At 42.8% G+C, this 21,094-nt stretch overlaps 1 long non-coding RNA gene across 1 annotated transcript; it reads right to left on the reverse strand.

The window, feature by feature from the left end:
• Positions 1-639: 639 nt before the first annotated feature.
• On the reverse strand, positions 640-10,432 carry LOC141370060 (uncharacterized). Its single transcript, XR_012373756.1, has 3 exons — positions 10,248-10,432; positions 2,920-3,042; positions 640-768 (listed from the first exon to the last, which is right to left on the reverse strand). It is a non-coding gene; the product is annotated as an uncharacterized lncRNA (long non-coding RNA).
• Between the last annotated feature and the right edge of the window lie 10,662 nt (positions 10,433-21,094).

The raw sequence follows: 21,094 nt of genomic DNA on the forward strand, positions 1-21,094 counted from the left end.
TAGGCCCCTGCCAAACGGAGTTGGGGGTCCAGGGAGGAGTCAGGAGAAAAAGGCACAGCCGTGGCCCGAGGGGCTACTGTTCATGATTGGAGCCTCTTATTCCCGCACTCAGTCTGCGAAACCCACCACCATCAGCCAGAATGCCTCCTTTTGCCCAGCTGCCATTTTGCCCCGGTCCCCCTGCCATCCAGGAATACCTTGTTCTATTAGCAAAATCAGCCACCACTGGGGATAGGGGGTGGAGGGGGTGGGGGTGGAGCATGAGTACAGGTATTTGCTGGCTTTTATTTTCTTCTTAAAGGTTAACCTGAAAAAAGTCCTGTTTGGCTACTGATGGCAACACATTTTACCTTAGATTCCATTCCCCTGTGTGTCGATTTTCAAATCTAGAAAAACCATCACCCATCGCCAATGAAAGTACCCCACCACTGTGCTGTGTTTCTGTTTCTTCCTCTGTGCTCTGGAGGATAAAGGATAGAAGAAATAATCCAAGAAGGGAGATTAAAAAATAAAAGTTTCAGAAGAGGCAGTGAGAGAAACCAATGTTCAGAAGATGAAAAATGGAAGAACATGTCACAAAAAGCAGACAGAAAAAAAAAAAAAAGCCCAGTGCCCTAAGGCATCCATGGTATGTAGTGGATTTGCTTCTCTCCTCTGCATCCAGAGTGGTCCTGGTTACAAACGATCCTTGGCAGAGTTGAGAAAATTGTCACTCAGATCATTTTTCTGTGTTCTGGGGTTCCCACGAGGAACGCTGGTGGAGAAGGGCTGCACGAACACATCGAAATAAGCAAATGGGGCTCATGAACAGAAGACAAACCCAGAACTTCCCACAAAGTAGCAGCACCCTTGCATGCCACAGGACAGAAGCGAGGATAACAATTATGTAATTATTGCCCCTTTAATACATATAATAATTTATGTAGTTTTAGGCTTCCTCTGTTTCTCCACTAGACCAGAAGCTCCACGGAGAAAACAGCCTTGTTCACTGCAAATCCCCCCAGCACCCAGGCCAGTACTGGGAATGTAGGAAGTGCTCAGCAGATGCTTGTCAATGGGGACACATGACGGCCTGGCATCAGTGGATCCGAGGAACACCCAGGATGGTTGGGTGTTGCTCAACTGAGGGACCCAGCTAAACCCATTTTACAGATGCAAGAATGAGGCCAGATCTAAAGCCTGTCTGTCGCCCCCAACCAGCCTACGAGCCCCTTGTCAATGGTGACATAGCTTAGTCATGCTGCGAACCCCAAACCCTACCAGACCTGGGAGCAGGAACCTGTCCATGTCCCTTGTCCCCCTGACCTGCAAGGGGACAAGCAGTATGGGTGCCGAGGGCATGGGGGTGTGGGGAGGAGTCCAGAGAGAGGGGGTGCTGTAGGTGTCCTCACCACAAGCTCAAATGGGGGTGAAGGAGGGGAAAGCACAACAGCAAAGCCGACACCAGGGCAAAGCCTCCCGAATGGTTTGAAGGGTAAGAGGAATTTCTGGCCCCTTGGGCCCTGTCATGAGACCCTAATAGTTTTCTTTATGCAAACCTTAAGTTTGAGGCACTGCCGAGACAGTGCTGTGGGTGGGCGTGGGAGCTGCGGGGGAAGAGGGGGTTGTGACGGTGTTACCACCATGATGCCCATATTGCCCAGTCCTCTGGACAGCCAGTCCTAGAAACTGAGAAACCTGGGGTTTGGTTGAAGGAAAGGGTGTCGGCAAAGGTGAGGTGTCCCCCAGACACCCCAGTGCGAGGGAGCACAACACGGGTGGGAGAGACAGTGAAGGAGGGAGAAGTTCGGTGAGGTCAGAGCCTCATGACTTCAAAACTGACCTGGCCCCGGCCCTGGAAAGGGCATGCGTTAGCCCTGTGCTGAGGACGGATGGGCTGGGGACACCGGCACGCACCTCACCCGAGAGGCAGAGCTAGAGACAGGGGGCACCTCACGGATGCCAGTCCCCAAGGAGAAGCCCCTCTTCGAGGACCACAGCTGCCTGCACCCACCAGCCGGACTCACTGACATTGGTCCAGCCCCGTGAGGGAGGCAACAGCATCTCTTCTTCCCTGTTCTACAGATTTGAAAACTGAGGCCCCACAGGGTGAAAGAGTCTACTCAAGGTCACCAGGCTAACAAAGAATCTCAGATCCCTAGTGTCACCCCCCCCCCCACGGTATCTCTTCGCCCCACTGGGGCCTGGTGTGGGGCCCTGATGCTCACTCTTGCGCCCTCTCCATCTCCCCCCCAGCAAACACTTACAGAGCCCCCGCCCCCTTTCTGGCACCAAGCTACCACAAGACCAACCCCTGGCCCATTAGCCGCCACAGTCCTGGGGTGAGGGCAGCATGAGGTCCCTAGTGGATCTCAGCTCACAGTCTTTTGGAGCCTTCCTGACAGGAGCTGGTCCAACGTCCTCTGAGAGCTTGGGGTCACTCATTCTCAACCCAGGGAACTCAAGCCTTGGGGAATGAAGCAGATGGTTCCTCTCCACACACTTTCAGCGTGAAGTTGGAAGAACTTGGGTGAGGCATGGCTCTGGGTGTAAAATGTGCAGACACTAACTTGTCAGGGGCATCTTGTCTCAGGGGCACCAGCATGACTTGACCACCGAGTCCTAAAAGGTGACACAGGGGCTCCATGACCTGGGGATCCCTCAGAAACCAGACCTTAGACTGACTCTAAAGCCGATTCCCTGATGCCCTAGACTCCTCTTGACTGAAGAAGAGTCCTTCTTTGTTTCTGAGGAGCTTATTCTCCTTAAGGAATTGCAGTTGCTGAAAAGCCTTGGAAGTGATGCCTCAGGAGGATGGTGGCTCCCAGGCAGGCAACCTGCTCAGAGTCAGGGGCCACAGCAGCTGTCCCTCGTCTTCACCCCATGCCCAACTGGCCAGAATGATGGGCTCATCTCTGAGGTCATCGTGTCACAACCTACCCCTTCCCCGGTGGCCACGATGACATGCCTCCCCAGCTGTCCCCAGCTTCCAGAACAGAAACAGCTGTGTCCAGTTCACCTTCGGTCTTCATGTTAGCTGGTCCATAAGAACAGGCGAGATCTCTGTTAAAAGAGGACCGTGGGAAGCTTTAGTTCACAAAGAAAAAGGAAGAAGAGTAATGGCTCTGTATGTATCGGGTTCTTCCCAAGTGCATGGTGCAAAGCCCTTCGTATTCATTCCTTTGCCCCTGATAGCAATGCAGTGACGTGGGTGCTACTATTACCCACATATTTGGATGAGGAACGTAAGTGAATGATGCACAGAGAGGAAGAGCCTGGGCCAGGATGCCCACCCAGGCATCAGCCCCAAGCCCACATCCTCAGCCACAGGGCTCCGGCACCGCTTTTTCCCTACCCAATAAAGGATAGATTCCCTGGGGTCCGCCTTTTTCCAAAAATAAGCATGACTCTGATTCATTTTAATTTGCCTGGCACACAGTAGGTGTTCTTTGACGATCTATAAAATATTAATAAATGAATGGCATAACTGTTGATGCGAAAGTGCACCCAGAAGGAGGAAAGAAGCTGTTACATCCAGCCTCTGTCTTGAAACGTGAGCAGCAACGCCTCCCCGCACCGTGGCGCGTGCGTGTTACGTGTGCGTGTGTCTGATCCATAAACACAGGCAAGCACGCGTGCACACACAACGGCCACAGCCTCAAATGTGAGAAAATGAATATTAATCACTGCTACGGAAAAACGTTGCAGGCTGCTCCATCCCTCAAGATGTGCGTGGAAACTGGTCCCACATTGAAATTCAACATTGCTTCTGCTAATCTTGCTAAGAAGACTAGAGCTAATGACACTGAACCTCTGCTGTCTTTAGACAGCGGCATCCGGAGCCTGGCAGGGCTGCAGGAGGTGAAAGCCCAGAGTCTCCGTGTGGGCAGCAGTGGGATCCGTGGGGCTCCTGCCCGCTCGCCCTGCTTAGGGAGCCTACTAAGGCGCTCAGCGTCCCGACAGCGGCTCACACCGCAGCACATGCGCTGAGTAGGCACGCAGTAAACGCTCCTTCAAGTCTAGATGCATCTATGCTCCCGCCGAGCGTGTGTGTGCGCGCGGTGCCTGTAAACCCAGAGTCCAAATCAGTCCCTCATTTAAATATTTCCTTCCCTTCCCCAAACTATAGCCACTCATGTCAGATATATATGTCTAAATTTGAGGTTCAGAAATGGATTGGTAGCCCGTTGGACTGTGCATTATCTCTCTCCCCCCGTTTTTCTACAGCACTTAAACCATCCCTTTAAGAAAGAATAAGTAAAAACTGGGGACAAGACATCTCTAAAAGCAGAGCCCCAGGAAAGAAAGTTCAGAGAGAGAAGGGGGAAGGCAGTAGTTTGGGAATGCCCAAAGTTGGCTTCTGCAGGACGGAGCCCACGCAACACCTGCCAGGGAACAGGGCCCCGGGTGCCTTTGGCCCCTCCACCCCGAGAGACCTCAGAAGCCAGCATCCCCTCTCCTCACTACCTCCCATCACTGACATTCTGGAAACAGAGCTCTTTCCGCTCCCTTTTTAAGAGGTTATAAACGTGAAGTCCATGCCACTCTGAACACGCTCCTAGTTGCTCCATTTTGCTCATTTTCACTAGAGCTTTGCTTTCTGTCCTCAGACTGAAAGGCAAGAAAGAAGCTTAAGGTCACTCCGCCACCCTGTGGCCATGGGGAGAACTGCATTCTTCACGCGGGACAGCCGCCCAGCTCCCGAACAATGAGGTCTTGGGCCAAATAGAATTTTTTAATCTATTACCGAGATGAGCACCTCCTAAAAGACTCCACGGTAGTTATTAATTAGCCTGGAAATAGCTTGTTTTCATACAATTATCCACAGATGTTCTTGTGGTAAAAGGGACCGATTTGTCTATTTCTGGGGGCTTTGTTCTACAGAACAGAATGGTTAGAAGCCACCTCCAGGGCTCGTCCAGTTCATCCTCCTGCCTTAAGGAAGGATGCCCTTCAACCAGTCCAGGAAAAATACATGCTGCCATTTTCTGAAGAGTGTCCGGAGGGGATGTCATAATGTCCCGGTAACACACACCCATGTGAAGCTCAAGGAGTCCTAAGGTTTTCCCTGGAGTCAAACCCAAATAAATTCTTACTGCTGCCAACACCTGAAAAAAAAAAAAAAAATACAAGCACTCCCTGTTGAATCAGATTATGTGAGTTCAAGTCCTGGGGCCAGCACTTACTCGTTAATGGGCCTTGTTTTTCTCATCTGTGAGGTGGGAAGGGTAAGAGTCATGCCTTATGGTTGTGGAAGTAGCCAAAGGCATAATATGTGCAAAAGTACGTTGTAAGACACAGAATGCAGTGGAAATGTGGCTCCCGGTTACTCTCAGTAAATGCTACCAAGTGGCAGAAGTAATTTATACAGGGGCAGGTCGCTCAAAATTAGGTCCTCAAACACAGAACCAGCAGAAACAAAGAATGGGGCAAGCGGGGCAGGATTGGGAGACATTCATCATATCCTGCGGCTTACGGAGCATGCCGAGAGGGAGCCCACTTAGGGCACCATGAACCACTGACCTGTTCCTGAGAATGTGAAGTCGGGAGTAATCCCCCTCGCTCATAACAGTGCCAACGCAGGAGCAACACTGGCCGGGGGCAGGGAGGCCCAGGGGCTCTGGGACGCAGAGCCTGCCTTTTTCAGGGAGAACATCTGTTCTGGATTTTCTGGAGTTCTGGTTTCAAATATTCCAGTCTGGTGCTCCCAGAAGGACATATGTATTTGGAGGGGTCTGGCGACTGGGGTTCAGGAAATATAGTCCCCAGAGCCCTGGGATCCAACAGAATTCATCCCTGCAGTGCACTTTTGAAACAAAGGGAGATCAAAAATCAAAAAACCCTCACTGGGGTTTCTGAAATCTCAGTCCTGAAGTCTCACAGTCCCCATCCTCTCCAGGGAGTCGAAGGGTCACCTCTTGAGGGAACCCTGAACCCCAGACTGGACCCAGACTCCTCCGGAGTCTCTGCAGCAGGCCCCAACTGTCTCCTGGGACCAGGATCAGTAAAGACCCGTACGTGGAGCGCCGGCACAGCTGGTAGCTGGCTCCCTCTAGTGGAAATCGGGGGAAAGACAGCCTGGAGAGATGCAAAGTGAGACTAGGCGAGCCAAGTGAGTTTTTCTTCCAGATTTTCTTTCCTCCGCTTCGGGATCGCCAGCACACATCTGCTTCCACGTTGACTGGCGGGCGGACTCTGGTGCCTCCTACGAATCCAGTCCAGGGAACGACCTTCAATTCATAACAACTCCCAGAAACCTTGCAAAGTTTTCTGAACAGCCGCTCTCTCCACCTCCAAGAAAAACAATGAAGTTGGATTTTTGGGAAGGCTTACTCCCTTGATGGGTTTCGCACATGGTTCTCCTGGTTCAGGGAACCTTCAAGTCTGGGCATCCAAGCCGGGCACAGCCCTTTCAAACAGAAGGTCTGAAAACCGAGACAAATAGTGGCTGTTCTTTTTAAATCGCATCACTTCATTTGCAAAACATTTTGGTCTTTTCTTAGTCCCTTTAAAGTATAAAGTCCATGCTGCAGTGCCCACGTATTCGCAGGAACTCAACTCCAGTAATACTTCAAGCAGATGCATTCTGCCCTACTTTGTGGGCATGTACGGAGGTGGGCCTACATCCTCACCTGAATTAAAAACTGTCATCAAAACAGAATTACTTAAGCACTAAATAAGGGTCATTAATCTATGCTTATCAATATAGTTTTGCACAGTTAATTTTTGTGTGGTTTCGGATACTGATGCAACCTACCGAATGTGATAACAGGGTGCGAATGTAGATATTTAACAGGAATATTGGGTCAAAACGACAAAATGAAAGACCACTCGGATTTAATTATTAGCTATCTTTTACTCGGTTCCTCTGAGCAGCGAGCATCCTGCCAGATGGTTTAAATATATGATCTTGTGCAATCTCCCCAACACCTCCACGAGACAAGTATTATTATTTCCATGTTATTGTTGAGGAACCTAACAGAGCCTCTCGGCCACTGTGCAGAGGTTCACACCATCTGCTGGAAAAGCCCCTGCTCTCTCCTTCGGCTTTCCTGCCTCCCCTATACGCGCTGTACACACTGGCAGCCGTAACCCGCTTCTCCAGCACCCGCGCCCACAGGATGCTGACTGGGTGGAAAAAAGAGAATTTAAAACACTAGAATTTCAAATCAGAAAGGTCAAATTAAAGGAAATGCTTAAAAGGAAGAGAATGTGGGACATCCAGCGAAAGGTTTTCATGCCAAGAGGTCTTTAGAAAAGTGGTCCGAAACAGTGTATCCGATCCAATGACACGAATCCACTCAGAACCACGAAAATCAGAATCAAACTGCGCACAAAATGGTGGTAAGTACTCCTGGAAAGGCATAACATCCAAATTTACCAAAAACACGGCTTTTGAATAACAGATTTGAAAACATAAAAAGATGCTCCCTGCAAAAAGACGACTTTGGCTGTTCTTTGGAGCACTTAACTAAAACATTATAAATAATAGAAAAAAATAACTTAAAATGATTAATTAATCTTAAACTTCACCTTTCCTAAATTAAATGCCTCCAAGTCTAAGGGACCTGGCGGCTGCTTGGTCTGAAAGGAATTTAGTTAGCATTTATAACCTGTCAGTGTAAATATCTTTTCAAGAGACACATATGATTATTTTAATTCAAGAAGCCAATTCAGCGTTTATAAAAGGTAACTAAATCCGTCAGCATGCCCATCCATTTTCTTTCTGCATTAATAAGACTGTGCTTCATAATTTAATTCTGAAGTGTACCATTCAAGTGTGCTTAGATTAATAATAATTATGCACATATTAATATATAAGTTTACTTTATCACAAGAGAATTAACAGAAGGAAATTTTATTCTCAAATTTCAAGAACAATGAAAATTATAAAGCTGTGTTAGACCCAGTTGTTTCTTCCTTACCTCAATGCCTCCCTAGGCTAAATGGCCCCGATAAGCAGAGACCTAAATGTCTGTGCCCCCAGCTAGTGCAGTGCTTGGCACATGGTAGGTGCTCACTAAATGTTTCTTTAATTGACCTGTGCTAACAACTGGGTTGCAGGTCGGATTCCGAGAAAGGTTTCTAAATTTCACCAAGGACAAACGTACCTGCCATTCTTTAAAAGAATGTCAAGCCCATTACAACCAGAGCTTTTTACTCATGGTTCAGACTACTCAGCCCACTAAAGGACTAGAAGGGCTTTCAGAACCAGCGTGTTCCATTCCCATCAAGGAGACGGGTGAGAGGTGAGGGCATCCCTGAGACCCCTGCCTAGGCCTTCCCACTACAGACTAGTGCTCCTCTCTTATCCTGTGCAGCTGGGGCCCAGGGGTTGCCTACATCACAGAAAAGCAGCATCGTCAAGATAAATAAGAGTATCTCTTCTCTGCCCACGATGGCCACCCCAGCTATCACAGTCTCAGAGTTGGGCAGTCCAGGAACATGACAAGCCGCACAATGGGCTCTGCCTGATACCAACAGAGGTGAGGTCAGAGTCTCTCCTCCGCAGCAGCTGAGAACTAGGAAAGGGGGCAGATTTAAAAAAAAAAAAAAGGAATTTGGGGAAAAGAAGGAAAAATCATAAAGTGGAATCAAATGCAGACATCCCGGATTTGTCTGAGTCACTCCTTAACTGTACACTCCATCCCCACCCTGTGCTCTATGGGATCTCCTGCTTAGATTATCAGCCCCCTGAAGACAAGAGCCATTCTGGAAGTAGATACAGTATTTCTTTATGAAAAGGCACTCCATAGGTTTCTGACACAAGGAGAAAAGATTCGGCAAGCTTCCTTAGAGAGCAAATGAGTGGAACATTATCTTTCTCTAGGAGGCCACCTTGTCCCTGTCTGTTTTGACAAAGATGTTGATTCAAAATCAAATGTTTCTAGAAGCAACTAACTGCCCAGAGCTCTGGTCTTCAAATTAATTAATCAAATTAGCTCTAAAATATGTTTAAGTATGTGTGTTGTGCTTTATAAGAGGGAGATTTCTGATGGAAGTGTTTAGTGTGTGTTCAACAAGGTACATGTAGGGCTGGGCTGCCATATGGAAATGTAAAGCAAGTGCCATCCAAGGTCAAGAGCTTCCTAAACCCGAATCAGATTCCTGTCAGGCCAGACTAGATCCAGAAACATTTCTTTACCCAGAAAACCTCATTACTTTGGATTGCTGAAGTAATTCAAGCCAGGCCTCTGCTCTGTCAATGAAATAAAAAAGTTAGGTAGAGCTAATTAATAGTGTAAAGTGTCACTTAAATTACTCTCAAGCATTCTCAATTACCTTAGAAGCAGCAATTGACAATCATTTAGTATATGAGATATGAATCAACTTTATCTAATTCATTAAAGTGGGTCCCCCAGAGCCCTGGCCAGACCATACTTTGATAGCCTAGTTTAACTTAGAAAACCATTTGTACCTGAAAATAATAAAATTGACTCTCCTTAGAAATTCCCTTCCACCGAGTCTGACTTTGTATCTTTTTACTATACTTTATTGCATTTCTATCTTTAAGGAAAAGACGCCTGCATTGTATAAAGTAGCGTGGAGTCTGACTTGCTTTCACTGCGCAGGCCCCTGCCCTCCCTAACACTCAGTTCACAGTTCTCTAAAACAAGGGCCTTGTCTCCCGGCTTCCTTCTCGCTCTGAGAGCCCATGCTTCGCCTTGTTGCAGCCGCCATCATGTGGCACAATCAAACCCAGCTATTTTGTTGGGAGACCATCAAACGTCAGAAATCTCTAATGTCAAAATCTCAAAATGTCAAAAATCTCCTGGGCAAATTAGCTCTCTAGAGGGGAGAATAGATCCATTTTCCCGCCTGGGAGTCTGAGCCTGCGTGCTCAGTGTTTTGGGAGTGTGAGGGGAGAAGGGGAGGCTGGGGCTGGGGGAGGGGGTGGTCTGCTTCATCAAAATATTAATTTTTCCTTAACTGCTCCCCATTTTCACTGTAGCACCCCAAACTGCCCCCACCGGGTCTGGCACCTCAGAATGCAGAAGCTCTGTCAATTTCCCCAGGGTACTAACCGCCCCACCCGTCACACCCCTGCACACGTCTCCTTCCTCCCACCTGTGTCCTTCAAAGTTCAGAAGAGGGATGTTAGCTGGTTGTGGGAGACTGGAGAGATGTGGGGATCTAACTACTCATTTAGGACTTTCAGTGAATCCTCCTCTTTTCAATTCCACACCCAAAACATGGCCTCCTTTACTTTTAAGTCTCCCCCAGAGTTCTTCAGCAAGATTCGTACCCCCACCCCGTCCCCACCAAACCTTGGGTCAGCTGTATCGTTTGTTCAGTCAAATACAGTCAAATTTGTGGACATCTCTTATAGGCTGTCCTCCCCTTGGAGGTCCGTGTCCGTCTCACTGCTGGCATCTGGAGGGAGTGTGGGGAGAAAGCAGACGCATGCACGGGTTCGGCTTTGTTTACGCGGACATCCTCAGAGCCGGATTCGTTCTGTATTTGACCTGGCCCCCTCTCTCCTGTTTTCCCTCCTTGCCTTTTGCCTAGACCCTGAATTATTCAACATCTGCCTCCTTCCCCGCAGCAGGAGGCCCCCTTGTTTGGGAAGTGTCCATAGAGAATGCTCTGTAGCTCTGGTCTGAAAGCCCTTGTGCATTCTGGGTGCAACTCATCCAGGGGCGGGGGTGGGGGTGCGTGGGGGGGGTCCAACTTGCCTAGCTGTGCTAACGTACTTCTTCAGTTCAGATATTACCATGAGCACAAGGCCGTGATCTTTCTTTTTCTTTTTCTTTCAATTATGAAATGTTTTGTATATATACAGTGTGAAAAATAATCTTATATAAACACTCAAGCACTTACCACCTGGATTTAACAGATGTCAACATTTTGCCATTTTTGCTCTCCATCTCTTTCACTGTTCACAAGTCGCTGTAGACATACCGAAAGCCACCCTTCTCCCATCCCATTCCTTTTCTCACCCACCCTTCCTAGAAAAATAATCAGTGTCCTGGAGTTGGCATGTGTGATTTTCATGTGCCTGAAATGTCTAACTTGTTCTTTTCACTCCACGTTTTTTTAGCTTATGTATGCATGTGTGCGTGCACGCACACACGAGTTCATTTCTTACAACTGCCATTTTAGTATTCTTTTTATGTTTTTTTTATCCACTACTGATAGACAGTTGTTTCCATATTTTTGTTTTTACTTAAAGTGTTGCAGTAAACATCCTTGTATATTTACTTATTTCCTCTTTGCTTGTTTGAGAGTTTCTCTAGGTTGGATGTTGAGAGTGGAACTGTTTTGTACGTCTGTTCAGCTGTGTGGGTAATGCCAAATTGCTCTCTAAAGCGATTTTATATCCCATCAGCAATGTTTTACTGGGCCCACATTTCCGCATCCCATGAAACATCAGCTGTGCTCAAAGTTGGATTTTCTGTCAATCTGACAGATGCAAAAGGGCATGTCATTTCAATTTGCATGTTCCTGATTACTTTTCAGATTTCCTTTTCAGCGAATTGTCTGTTCATTGCCTTGGCCCATTTTTCTATTGGGTTGTCTTTTTTCTTACTGCGGTGAGGGAGTTCATCATATATTCTCAATTAATAACCCTTTGTCAGGTATCCTGGCTGCAAATATTCCTTCCTAGTTCGTGGTTTGTCCCTTCGCTTTCTAATGGTCCTTTCTCTTGCAGAAAATCCTAGCTTTTCAAGACCATATTCTCTTAATATCAAGTATATGTGTTGTGCTTTATAAGAGGGAGATTTCTGATGGAAGTGTTTAGTGTGTGTTCAACAAGGTACGTGTAAGTTTTAAAGTATTACTTGAATCTGGGGCTTTAACATAACTGGTATTTATCTTAGTGTATCGTACAAAAAAGAAATCTTTATAATTTTCCATATGAAGAAATCAATTTCCCAAGCATCCTTTATTGAATAGTCTATTCTTGATGACGGAAATTTTTTTGAGGTGAAATTCACATTAACAATGAACCATTTTAAAGTGTACAATTCAATGGCTTCTAGTGCACTCACAATGTTGTGTGGTCATGATAGCTCTCTTGTTAGACAACTTTTTCATCACCCCTAGAAGAACATCCCATATTCTTCAAGTAATCACTCTCCATTTCTCCTTTCCCCAGCCCCCAGCAACCACTACTTTGCTTCCTGTCTCTGTGGATTTGCCTATTCTGGATAGTTAATATAAAAGGAATCATACAAAATGGGACCTTCTGTGTCTGGCTTCTTTGACCTATCAGAGTGCTATGGGGGCACATCTATTTTGTAGCATGTTTCAATACTTCATTCCTTTTCATGGCTGTTCATTGTATATGTATACCATGATTTGTTTATCCATCCATTCATGACTATTATGAGCAATGTTGCTGTGCTTGACTGAAATTTAATGCACCTCTGAGGATAAAGGAGTCTGAATATGTAAAGCACTGGGGCTCCTGGCTGGTCACTTGGTTGAATTTGGCTCAGGTCATGATCTCAGGTCATGATCTCACCCCACGTGGGGCTCCATGATCAATGTGGAATCTGCTTGAGATTCTCTCTTCCTGACCCTCCCCCTGCTCGCTCGCTCTCCCTAAAATAAATCAGTAAATCTTTTTAAAAAAAGACTACATAAAGCACTTACAATTGTGCCTGAAACTTATACAGTAAAAATGTTTTATTTACTATCCTTATTATTCTTATTATATTACATATTTCCATATATATGGTTATTAGTCTATTTTGTTACATATACCTATTTCTCCAAAAATATTACATCATTTTCATTAAAACTACAGGTTGTGTAGTAAGCTTTGAAATATGAGAGAAAAAAAACACACCTTCCACTTGATCTTGTTCCTCAAATTGATTTGACAGTTCTTGGCCTTGCAATTTCCATGGGAATGTTTGGAACAATCTTTCAAGCTCCACAAAAAAAAATACTTCATGGAGGGGTGCCTGGGTGGCTCAGATGGTTAAGCATCTGCCTTCAGCTCAGGTCATGATCCCAGGGTCCTGGAATCCAGCCCCATGTCCAGCTCCTGGCTCAGCGGGGAACCTGCTTCTCCCTCTCCCTCTGCCTCTCTCCCAGCTCATGCTCTGTGTGTGTGTGTGTGTGTGTGTGTGTGTGTGTACCTCTGTGTCTCAAATGAATAAATAAAATCTTTAAAAAAAATACTTCATGGAATGTTGATTAGAATTGCATGGGACTTATACATGAGTTTGAACATGATTACTCTTTAATGAGTCTTACCACTCATGAACATTGTATAACTTCCCATCTAAGAAAATGGAACCTTTATTTCAATACGATTTTATAATTTTCTCCATGTCTTGCAAAGTTCTGATAAACTTCTTATGCACCTTTGTTGCTATTTAAAGCAGTATTTTAAAGTTTATCTATTCTTTGTTACCATTACTTTATATTTTATTCCTTCCTTCTGAGTTCAACTTCCTCTTTCCTAAAGGTCATCCTTTAGTAATTTTTTTTAAAAAAAGATCTGAAAGTAGAAATACTTTTTTCTTTTCTGAAAAGGGTTATTTAACCCATACTCTTCAGTGATAATTTTGCTGGTTAAACACAACTCGGCAGACGGTTGGTTTTCTCTCAAAAATGTGCAAATATTCCATTGTCTCCTAGGTGCTATTGAGAATTCTGTTGTCAGTCTAATTGTTGATTCTTTGTCACTAATCTGTTTTTTTTCGCTTTTCTCTTTGTGTTTGTACTGCTACCGTTTCAAACCAATGTAAGTTACATCTGGATTTTTTTTTAAATACTACTCTGGGCTCACTTCGTTTCCTGTATCTATCATATCTTTCATAAATTCTGGAATATATCAACAATTTCTTTATTCTCTCCTTCTAGGACTTGGATTAGAAGTATGTTGGATTTCTCTTTGTATTCTCTATGTCGCTTATTTATATTTTCCATCTCTTGATTTCTACTGTGTTCCAGGATATGTACTGAGTCAATTCAATTTTCCAGTTCACTAATTCTTACCTCAGCTATGTTTAATTTACTGTTGTGGTTGTTAACTTTTTATTTCAATGATATTTTCCATCTCTAGAAGATCCACTTAGTTCTTATTCAAATTTGCCTCTTCTGTTTGTATAGTATCTCATTTTAAATACTTTTTAAGTATATCTAACATTTTTTATTGGATATTTCTTAATTTTTTGGCAGTCTAATCCTAGCAGTGACCTACCCTCTTTCTGATTTGGCAAATTAACCCACAGGGCTAACCTTTATAATCCTCTATCTAAAGCAAGGTCTCCAACAATATTTCAGGTGGTAGGGCTAGCCAGCAGGAGAATCTTCCGAGGGGAAGATTGTCTTAGTCTATTTTGGCCAGCTATAACAAAAATTCCATAAATTGGGTGGCTTATAAGCAACAAACATTTCTCACAGTTCTGGAGTCTGGGAAGTCCAAGATCATGATGCTAGATTTGGTGTCTGGTGAGAACCTATTTCTTTTTCTTTTTTAAATTTTTTTATTGTTATGTTAATCACCATACATTACATCATTAGTTTTTGATGTAGTGTTCCATGATTCATTGTTTGTGCATAACACCTAGTGCTCCATGCAGAACGTGCCCTCTTTAATACCCATCACCAGGCTAACCCATCCCCCCACCCTCCTCCCCTCTAGAACCCTCAGTTTGTTTTTCAGAGTCCATCATCTCTCATGGTTCGTCTCCCCCTCCGACTTACTCCCCTTCATTCTTCCCCTCCTGCTATCTTCTTCTTTTTCTTTTTTCTTAACATATGTTGCACTATTTGTTTCAGAAGTACAGATCTATGATTCAACAGTCTTGCAAAATTCACAGCGCTCACCATAGCACATACCCTCCCCAATGTCTATCACCCAGCCACCCCATCCCTCCCACCCCCCACCACTCCAGCAACCCTCAGTTTGTTTCCTGAGATTAAGAATTCCTCATATCAGTGAGGTCATATGATACATGTCTTTCTCTGATTGACTTATTGCACTCAGCATAACACCCTCCAGTTCCATCCACGTCGTTGCAAATGGCAAGATCTCATTCCTTTTGATGGCTGCATAATAGTCCATTGTGTATATATACCACATCTTCTTTATCTATTCATCTGTCGATGGACATCTTGGCTCTTTCCACGGTTTGGCTATTGTGGACATTGCTGCTATAAACACTGGGGTGCACGTACCCCTTCGGATCCCTATATTTGTATCTTTGTGGTAAATACCCAGTAGTGTAATTGCTAGATCGTATGGTAGCTCTATTTTCAACTGTTTGAGGAACCTCCATACTGTTTTCCAGAGGGGTTGCACCAGCTTGCATTCCCACCAACAGTGTAGGAGGGTTCCCCTTTCTCCGCATCCCTGCCAACATCTGTCATTTCCTGACTTGTTAATTGTAGCCATTCTGACTGGTGTGAGGTGGTATCTCATGGAGGTTTTGATTTGGATTTCCCTGATGCCGAGCGACATGGAGCACTTTTTCATGTGTCTGTTGGCCATTTGGATGTCTTCTTTGGAAAAATGTCTGTTCGTGTCTTCTGCCCATTTCTTGATTGGATTATTGTTCTTTGGGTGTTGAGTTTGATAAGTTCTTTATACATTTTGGATACTAGCCCTTTATCTGATATATCATTTGCAAATATTTTCTCCCATTCTGTCGGTTGTCTTTTGGTTTTGTGGACTGTTTCTTTAGCTGTGCAAAAGCTTTTTATCTTGATGAAATCCCAATAGGAGAACCTATTTCTTCATAGACAAAATGGTGCCTACTCTGTCCTTAAATGGTGGATGGGTATGAGGGCTCTCTCAGGTTGTCTTTTTTTTAAATCAACTCTTTAAAAAAAAAAATATTTAAGCAATCTCTACAGCCAACGTGGGGATTGAACTCACAACCCTGAGATCAAGAGTCACATCTTCTTTCAACTGAGCCAGCCAGGCATTTCAGGGTCTCTTTTATAAAGGCATGAATTTCCTTCATGAGGGCCCCATCCTCATAACTTAATCACTTCCTAAAGGCCCCACCCCCTAATGATCACCTTGGGGGTTACAATGTTGACATATGAATTTGGGGGGAACATAAACACTCAGTCCACTGTAGTGATATCTTACAGAGAGCCTAGGTTGGTCTGGTGCGGCATGATGTGAGCTATGATTCCATTAAATATTGCCTGGATCCTCGGACAACTAAAGGGCACTGCTGAGGGTGTGTCTCTGAGGAAGAAAAGCAGGATTCTATCTTCAGAGCAATAGCCTGGCTCCAGACGTGGTCATTCCTCCTCACAGGTCAAATAAAGGCCCTCTTTTGGCACCGAGTTACCCGCACTCTCCACCCATCCAGACTATGCTCACATGCAAGGACTAGCAACAGTATCTCAAACTTCTTTTTCTGTTAAAGCCTTTGTGGTTTAAAACAAAACAAAACAAAACAAACACCTTACTGATCATTCAAAATATATATTTAATATCTATGGGGATTTTGTGAGAAAGAGGGAATAAAAACTTTAACACAACTCACACTTCAAAATAACAATTATAAATTTACTGTTTTATCAATAACTAAAATTTGTAACAGTCACAAAAAGGTAGATGTGGTCCAAAGATCTTGTTTTCAAATGAAGAAACTGAGGCTGAGGGAGGCAAAAGGATTTTTTGGGGGGGTCTTTTGATTTCTAAATTTATAGTACGACACAAATTCACTCTTGCTTTTAGTAAGTGATCAAAGGGATAATTCAACAATTTTTTTGTGTAAGTAAAAGTTATAAGTTGAATAAAGTAGAATAATGGGGACAAGTATTACAACAATGGGGTAATTTTATTTAAGTAGTTAATAGGTTGGGATACTTATTACTAGCAGGAAAGGAGAAGAAAATATGGAATTGTCCAAGTTTCACTCTGCCTTATTTGGTTCCTGCAGTGTACCATATCTGGTTCAGCTCAGAGTACCAACTGAGCAGGACATGGGTAAACTGTTTGTTGATGACTTGAAGTTATGTCTAATCAGGGATCGTAGACAGAAAAAGATGAGAACTTGAAGACTTACATGCTTTATTGAATGAATGGTAGGACATGAGACCAACCCTAATTCCATTATGCAATGCTCCCATATATAGGCTTCCACATATAGAAAAAGCCATTCTTACTCTGATGGACCCAAGTATTTGGGACTGAGTTCAATAGGTGGAAGCCACAGGAAAACAGCTTCATGCTGAATATAAGGACCTTCCAACCAGGGACTATTATAATTCTATAATTCTATAACTACTATAGAATTCTATGAATTCTATAATTCTATGAATTACTAGCAAAGCTATCTTTGCTAGTAAACTGCTATAATAATTTAAGTACAATTAAAACAAAGGCCTCTGAATGTTTTCTCCTAAAAAAATGATATTAAAATTAATCAATTTGACATAAAAATAAGCACTATTGGTGCTTCTAAAAGAGCTGCATTATAATTCAACACCGATTGAATCATTAATTTTAGGTAGAATGGGCAATATATTCTTATTCGCCAGTATAAGTCATGGGTAATCGCTCTTTATGGCCCTTACAAAACAGTGTTTTCAATAGTATCCATTCACCATCTGGATTGTAATAATAGTCATGCAAGATTTCCACTCTATTCATTTGGGGTCAACTCAAAAGAAGCATTTTCTAGATCTCTAAACTTTAACCATAGGAATCTTTAACATGGGCAAGCAACTGTTTCCTGCAATGTATTTGTGGTCAATAATTCCACATGTATTAAAATGTCACAAAGATCTTACAACTATTTCAGAATCTCTCAGAAGTATGACTCTCTTATCTTAAAGAAAAAAAAATCTACTACTGACATAACACAGTTACTAATATTCAAATGACTGCAGAGTCTAGGAAATCTTTATTTAAAAAAATTAAGAATTCTGCTAATCCTCTATTCATGACACACACACCCTTTTTCTTAAACTATTTTTGAAAGTGTAAATCAACCTGAATTGAATGAAATAGGGAATATTTGATCAGAAGTGTCACAGTAGGTTAAGAATCTTTAACAGCACTCCATAGGGAAGGGAAGTGGGCCCTGTTCAAATGTGGCTTCTTAATTTAAACCATCAATAAGTGCTTGCTTAACTGATTTGCAGCAGAATCCTCTGATGAAGCTAAAATGTTGTAGCTTCCATTCAAATCGCAATCTTCAAACACCTGCTCATTTGTTACATTACTACTCTATCATACGATGTACTGTGCTTAAAAATATCATTTCTTCCTTGGTAAGCCCCTATCTAGTTGTGATAAAGTATGTATCTTGGGCATTTTTCTTTGCTTCTGATATCAGTAGAACTCTAATGGTTTGAATGTGGCCGAACACCCTGCATTTGATTCTTCGTTCCAGCTGTATGTTAGAAAAGAGGCACGTTTTATGTCTTATACCCAAAGTTTTTATTTCCTAATTTTTATACCTCAAAAGCTATCTTTGCTAGTAAACTGCTACAATAATATTAGACCACACATAACAATTCTCTAGGAAAAAATAAATTTAGACAAAGGGCCAGTTTAGATTTTGAATGTTACTATGGGAAATAGTTGTGTCACTGTTAGACCTAAAACACAGATGAGGAGAAAATACATAAATAATTTTGGGATAAGGCTATGAGGTTCTAAAAGAAACCCAAGAAGCTAACATTGGCCATGTTCATTCAAAAGTGACCCAAGTATCCTTGTTTCCAGGAAGAGGTGGAGATAAAAAAGGGAGGTTGGTAGGTGTTAGATCCTAATTTTAGCTCCTATCTCACCATAAGATCTTGGGTAAATCATCTAATGTCTTGTTTCTGTTCTATCTGTAAGATTCATTATATAGTATAATATCAAGATCGTTGGACTTGTTCTGTAAAGGGTCAGATAGTAACTATTTTAGGATATGTCAGCCATATTTGTTCCGTCACAGCTATCCAACTCTGCCGCTGTAGAGTGGGAACTACCACAACCAGGACAAATGAATGGGTGTCGTGTTTATTTACAAAAACAGATTTTTTTGACCCCTGAGTTATAGGATGCCAAATGCCAGTATAAAATCTACTTAAGAGAATTTAATAATGGAAATGTACTGTAAAAAGAAATAAAATGATATATAAGAAAGGAAAAAAGATGTATAAAGCTTAAATGATGACAAAGGAGGGAAGTGGTTTGAGAAAAAAAAATGGAAGTATAAGATAAATATTTTTTTAAAAGATTTTATTTATTAGAAAGGGAGAGAGAGAGATTGCACACAAGTGCGGGGGGGGGCAGGGGAAGAGGGGCAGAAGAAGAGGAAGAAGCCGACTCCCTTGTGAGCAGGGAGCCGGACATGGGATGAAGGCAGACACTTAACTGACTGATCCATCCAGGCACCCAAGGTAAATGTTTTCTACAAAAACAAACAAATCCAAAGACCAAGATCTGAAATCTATTTTTAATGAAAATTATTTATCATGGAATTTAAACTACCCCTGGGAAACTTTAAGCACTACAGTCAATCTCTGGGGAAACCATTTGGTTCTTCAAGTTAAAAAAAATACTGAGAGCTGAATCCTCTTTGTGAAGTGTTCACTATTATCCTAGTGGATACTATCAATGCAGAGGATCATGTTAGCTTATTTCATTACTATTCAAATTATTTTCCCACTAGAGGTCAATTCTAAAAACTTTTCATCCACCAGATAATTAATATACAAGGGGGGCAGAAATCATGACTTTGTTCTAATTTGTATTTTTTTCTCCAGAGTTTTCACAAATCTTTATGATGCATCATCCTATGGTAATATTTCAGTCTCCTGTATGTCAACATCAGTGACTCTGAATATTTTATCAGAACAATTTTCCAGTATAACTGTAAAATGGAACATTGGCATGGTCCGAAGTAGAAGAAAATTCAGTTGCTCCTCCTGTAGTTTACGTTTTTTTCTAAAATTTGGGAAGCAACTTTAATAAATTGATAATTTTGAGGGTGTACAGATCTACAATCTCTTATCTGAAACCCTTTGACCAGATGTGATTCAGAATACAAAGCTTTTTAAATTTTAGAAAGGCAATATGCTTCATACACCACATAGCTTCTACACCTCCAAAGAAGTCTGGAGCAGTACCCCATAACTGAACATATTAATTTTGCTACAGCCCAACTCATTTATACCAAAAATAATAAATGCCAAAATTAGCCGAATGTCAGTTCAGATTTTTCCGTCAAATGTGTTTACTTCAAATTTATGAAAAACTTTTTAGTTTTCAGGGCTTTTTTGAATTTGGTAAGGGATGGTGGGTCTGTTGTATGTAAAAACAAAACAAAACAAACCCAAAAGGCCTTTCTAAAGGCTTTTTCAGATCTAAGAGACCCACTATGTTGACTATTTGAATGATACAGCCTTGTAACTCAAGATACTTTCAAGCATGAATTCAAGAATAAGCCTAAATTCTTCCACTGTAGGCACAATTACCAAGAGAAATGTGCTCCCCCCTCTGCTCCGGTGAGTTTCCCTTTCTTTTCAGAACCAATACATAGCGCAGTGAACCCACTTTCATCAGTATTAGTGGACCTTCTGGCAGTAATTCTCAACCAAAAGGACTTGTGCCTCAAAGAAGACAGTTTTCTCCCCAGTAAAAAGATGGTTCTTGTAGCTCTGGTACTAATTGCATCTCTATATTTTAACTGGCATAGATATTTGTAGAACTCTTCTTTAATTATTTTAAGACCAGAGCATTAATCTTTAGTCCTGGCTGTGTGCCTTAGAAATGCAGGTTGAACACTTAAAAATACAGGTAGAGGTAACACCAGATCAACACACTTAGAGGCCTTAAAGCACAAAACAAAACAAACCAAACAAACAAAAACCCCCAAAAATAAATAAAACAAAAAACTGAAAAGATAAGTGTCCTCCCTCAAACATAATTCAAAATCATGAAACACACGTAAGTAAATCCATCTCAGATCAGATTTTTCATATGAAACTTTGGTCTATGCATCTTCCAATATTTTGTTTGTTCTTATTTCGATGCCCCCGCTTTGCTACAGTCCACATCATGCACCTGTTCTTCTTATTGCATAATCCAGTACTGGGAGCGCCTTCAGATCTGTAGTCTGATCTCCCAGCAAAGGGACTGGGGGAAGAAGGGGAGAGAAACAGACTTGGTGGAAGCCTCCCAGACTACCAT

This window comes from Callorhinus ursinus, unplaced genomic scaffold (genome assembly GCF_003265705.2).
Source record: "Callorhinus ursinus isolate GAN/ISIS: 27379988/994484 unplaced genomic scaffold, GSC_fseal_2.0 scaffold25, whole genome shotgun sequence".
NCBI classification, from domain to species: domain Eukaryota; kingdom Metazoa; phylum Chordata; class Mammalia; order Carnivora; family Otariidae; genus Callorhinus; species Callorhinus ursinus.